We start from the raw sequence: 5,275 nt of genomic DNA on the forward strand, positions 1-5,275 counted from the left end.
CAAAAAAGGGGGACATGCCAGGGGCCAAGAAGCCCCATAAGATAAGATAAAAGGAGCAAAATAAATTCCAGACATACCAGGAGCCAAGAAGCCCCATGTCAGATAAGATAAAACGAGCAAACAAAATTCCAGGCATACCAAGGGCCAAGATAAAGGAAAGAGACCTCACCCTCCGTTATCAAGAACAAACTGACCACAGACTATCCCTTCTCTCAGGCCAAGGCATACCAACTCCACCCCTAAGCTAATCCCCTTGTTCCTTCTCTACAATATATAAGCATGTACTTTTTTCAAATAAACTCAAGACCCTATCCACCATCCTTGGGTCTCACTCTCCTTATTCTCACCCATTCCTTTTCAGGCTGGGTCCTCCTCAACACCCCACTTTTCTGTCCCGTGGGTCGGGGCACAAAAAAAAACCCAAAACAAAGAGTTTATATAGAATTGGAACCAATTGTTCATTTAAGGCTTGATAAAATTCACTTGTGAATTCATCTGGACCCTGGAGATTTTTTCATAGGGAGTTCAATGATGTTTTGTTGAATTTCTTTTTCTGAGATAGGGTTGTTTAAGTATTTAATTTTCTCTTCATTTAACCTGGGCAATTTATATTTTTGAAAATATTCATTTATTTCACTTAAATTAACATATTTATTGGCATGCAGTTAGGCAAAATAATTCCAAATTAATTCTTTAATTTCCTCCTCATTGGTGCTGGGTTGACATTTTCCATTTAAAATACTAGTAATTTTATTTTGTTCTTTCTTTTTTTATTTAAATTAGCCAAAGGTGCATCAATTTAATCTTTTTTTTCCCATAAAACCAACTCTTGGTTTTATTCATTAGTTCAATAGTTTTCTTGCTTTCAATTTTATTCATTTCACCTTTAAATTTTAGATTTTCTAATTTGGCATTTAACTAAATGTATTTAATTTTTTCTTCATTTTTTTACTTGAATACTTAGTTCATTGATTTCCACTTTCTCCAATTTATTCATGGAAGCACTTAAAGATATAATATATCCCCTGACAACTGCCTTGTTTGTATCCCATAAGTTTTGGTATGTTGTCTTGTTATTGTTATTATCTAGGATTAAATAATTAATTCTATCTTTAATTTGTTGACTGATCCACTCATTCTTTAAAATGATGTTTTTTAGTTTCCAGTTCCATGGCCCATAACCACACATAATTTTTATTGCATTATGATATGAGAAGGCAGTATTTACTAGTTCTACCTTTCTCCATTTGATTATAAGGCTTTTCTGTCCTACAATATGGTCAATATTTTTGTAAGTATCATGTACAGGAAAAAAAGTATGTTCCTTTTTATTCCCATTCAGTTTTCTCCAAAGAGCTATCATGTCTAAGTTTTCAAACATTCTATTTATCTCTTCATCTTCCTTCCTGTATATTTTATGGCTATATTCATGTAAATCTGAAAGAGGGTGGTGGAGGTCTTCCACCAATAGTTTGGCTGTCTATATGTTCTTGTAACTCATTAAGCTTCTCTTCTAAGAATCTGGACGCTATATCACTTGGTGCATATACATTTAATATTGGAATTGCTTCATTGTCTTTTGTGCCTTTTAGGAGGATATGGTTTCCTTTCTTAACTCTTTTAATGTGATCTATATTTGTAGTTGCTTTGTCTGAGATAAGCATTGCTACCCGTGACTTTTTCACTTGAGCTGAAGCAAAATATATTCTGCTCCAATATTTTCCCTTCACTCTTTATGTATCTCTTTGCTTCAAATGAGTTTATGGTAAGTAGCATATTGTAGGATTCCAGTTTTTTAATCCATTCTGCTATTCACTTTCATTTTATGGGAGAGTTCATCCCATTCACATTCAAAGTTATAATTTCTAACTCTTTATTGCCATACCTTCTCTCTGTTTGTATTTTTTCCTGCTTTATACTTTGTCCATAGTCCCCAATATTTTGCTTCTGAATACCACCTCCTTCAATGTGTTTACCTCCTTATATCCAGCCCCCTCCCCCTTTCTTTCCCCTTTCCCTTTGCCCCCTCTTCCTTCCCTTTTTACTCTCAGTTCCTATTTTTCCTTCCCCTCCCCCTTTGACCTCTTAATACTTGAAAAGTAAGATACCTTAATTGAGGATGTGTCTGTTAATCCTTCTTTGAGCTAAATCTGATAAGAGTAAGATTCAGTCAGTTCTCACCTCTTCCCTTCTTCCCCTCTATTGCAATCGGTCCTTTGATTCTCTTCATGTAATGTGAGTTACCCCAATGAATCTCCTCCATTCTCCCATCTCATTACTGTCCCACATTTTTAAGAAGGTATTTAAGAAGATATTGTTTTAAAATCATTCTATCAGAGTCATGGACAAGTCATGGGTGTTCATTATTTCTGGCTAAGTCTGTTCTCTCAGATAGAGTTACATTTCTCATAACTCTTGAGAATCTGTCTCCCAGGTGAGGATATAGCCAGTTTCATCTATTTGGATAGCAGTTTTTTTTTTTCCTTTTTTATCTTTTCATGTGTCTCTGGCATCTCTTGTTTGGAGCCTAAATTTTCTATTTAACTCTGGTCTTTTCATCAGGAAAAGTTGGAAGTTTCACATTTCTTTAATGTCCATCTTTTCCTCTAGAAGAGAAGGCTCAGTTTTGCAGGATCCATTCCAAGATGCCTTGTTCTTTGGAATATCTCATTTCAGGTCCTTCAATAACTTAATGTTGATGCTGCCAGGTCCTGTGAAATCCTTACTGTGACTCCTTGGTATCTAAATTGTTTCTTTTGCCTGCTTACAGGATTTTCTCTTCTATTTGATAGTTCTGGAATTTGACCACAATATTCCTTGGTGTTTACATTCTGGAATCCCTTTAAGGATGGGATCAATGTATTCTTTCAATAATATTTTGTCCTCTGGTTTTATAATATCAGCATATTTTTCCTTCACTAAATTCTGAAATATTGAACCAGTCTTTTTGATCTTTAATGTTTTCAAAAAGCACAATGATTCATAAGTTATCTCTACTGGTTCTATTCTCTAGTTCAGTCATTTTGTTGATGAGATATTTTACATTTTCTTCTATTTTTTGATTTTTTTGGTTTTCTTTAATAGATTCTTTTTTTTTTTTGAGTTTTAAAACATTTATTTTATACATTCGAACTAGGGGGCCCAAGTCATAGGATGGAAAAATTATCAGTGATTGTGGAAGCTCTTGCAATCAGCTTCTGACAGACTGATTTAAGTTCAGACATGAAGAGAGTGAAGCTAGCACTGTGTGCATTGATGCATTGAGACTTTTGATGCAGACTGAGAAAACTGATTCTTATGAATTCTTTTCCCCTCTGGGGAAAAGCAATATTATCCATCTGCTCAAAAGTCCAGGGAAACTGTGGGTAAAAGAGCCTTAGAGACCTTCCGGTCGTTGGTATTTCCAAAAGGCCATCTCACCATCATCACTGCAAGACGCCAGTAGCCCTGGCTCCTTGGGGTTCCATGCTACACAGTTCACATCTTGGGAGTGGGCCTGGGATAGATGAGCTGTTAGGGAACAGGATGGCTGTTGAGGGTCTGAGCTGGGGTCTTCCTCAAATACCCGGATGGCGTCCTCTCAACAAGCCGTGGCCAGGGCTCCTGCCAGGTGACACCAAGAGACATCATAGACAGTTCTAGAGTGGAAGCCAGATAAGGTGCAGATACACTTCCAGGTAGGGTCAGGGCCATTGCAGATCTCTCCTTGCTCATTGCTTGGCAGGTATCGGCGCCAAGTGCGCACAGTACGGTCATCACTGTAAGATGCCAGACGCTGGCCACTGGGGCCAAAGGACAAGCTCCACACTGTGGACTCGTGGCCCTCCAGGGTGGCACGGCATACCCAGTCATCCTCCTCTTCCCGGGATAGCTTTACTGTGTCATCATCGCTGGCTGATGCCAATAGCTCTTGGTTAGGGTGCCCAATCACATGTTTAACATCCTGTGTATGTGAATTCACAACACTGACACATTCATATTCATCCTCTTCGTCAACTTCCCAGACCCAGGTGGCCAAAAGGCTACCATGGGGCCCAGGCCACCGCCTTGACTTCATTTTCACGTCCTTCAAGGGTGGTTTACACACTCGAAGTCGTCCTGGTTCTTCTTCCAGATGCAAGGGGTGGCATCGAAACTGGCAGAGGCCAGGTAGTTGCCACCTTCCTCGCTGTGCACTGGTGCCCCTCGGCCAGGGCGGCCTTGCACACCCAGCCGTCATCCTCCTTGCCCCAGATGCGAATGCTGCGGTGGTCGCCGCACGAGGCCGGCAGGGTCCCGGTGGGGTTCCAGGCCAGGAAGCAGCCGCGGGAGTCCGGGTGGGCGAGGAGCAGCGCGGAGTCCTTCCTGAGGGCGCTTGCGTTCCACCGGAAGCGGAAACCCACGCTCCCTAGGAGGCGAGCCAAGGCTCCGCCTCTTCCGCCCTGCCGCCCCGAAAGCTCCTGGGAACTGTAGTTCCCGCGGGCGCGGTGGCCGCACTGCCTTCTGGGAGTGGTCGTCCTGGCCAGCAGGCTGTGGAGCCGCCCTCGGATTTGAACCCAGCTACTCCGGACTCCAAGGCCGGTGCTCTGTTCACTGTGCCACCTAGCTGCCCCTAAAATTTCTTCTTTTTTTTAGGATTTTCCAGGCAAATGGGGTTAAGTAGCTTTCCCAAGGCCACGCAGCTAGTTCATTATTAAGTGTCTGAGACTGGATTTGAACTCAGGTCCTCCTGACTCCAGGGCCAGTGCTTTAACCACTGCGCCACCTAGCCGCCCCAACATTTTTTAATATGATTGATGCACTCTGTTGTTCTCAGCGTTTAAAAACTATAGCTAATTAGCTTATACCAACATGTTTATTTCACTGTCAGTAGATCACATTAAGAGCAGTTAATGAATAGGATAGGGAAAAAAGTAACAATGGAACCTTTCTGCATAAAATTGAGGCCCCTTGGTGCCCAAGCGGGCGCGCCCTGGGACTGACCGACCAGGCCCAGGCTCCCCGGAGGCATGGCAGACAGCCGGGGGCCGGGTCGGGGTCTCTTTCATAGATTCTTGTTGTCTCATGATGTCATTAGTTTCCATATACTCCATTCTCTTTTCATTTAAAGGAGAATTTTCTTCATTTATCTTTTTCAAATCCTTTTCCAATTGAAGGAGTTTTCCATTTCCCCATTTTTGGTTTTGAGACAATTATTTTCTTTTTGCACTTGTCCAATTGTATTTTTGAAGAATATAGATAACAAACTCTACTAGTCTGAGACCTCAACCTCCCACTCTCAGAATTAGATAAATCT

At 41.2% G+C, this 5,275-nt stretch overlaps 1 pseudogene; it reads right to left on the bottom strand.

The window, feature by feature from the left end:
• Positions 1–3,357: 3,357 nt before the first annotated feature.
• LOC141489463 (putative cytosolic iron-sulfur protein assembly protein CIAO1 pseudogene) lies at positions 3,358–5,045 on the bottom strand (annotated as a pseudogene).
• Between the last annotated feature and the right edge of the window lie 230 nt (positions 5,046–5,275).

The sequence above is a fragment of the Macrotis lagotis genome, chromosome 5 (assembly GCF_037893015.1).
Source record: "Macrotis lagotis isolate mMagLag1 chromosome 5, bilby.v1.9.chrom.fasta, whole genome shotgun sequence".
In the NCBI taxonomy this organism is placed as follows: domain Eukaryota; kingdom Metazoa; phylum Chordata; class Mammalia; order Peramelemorphia; family Peramelidae; genus Macrotis; species Macrotis lagotis.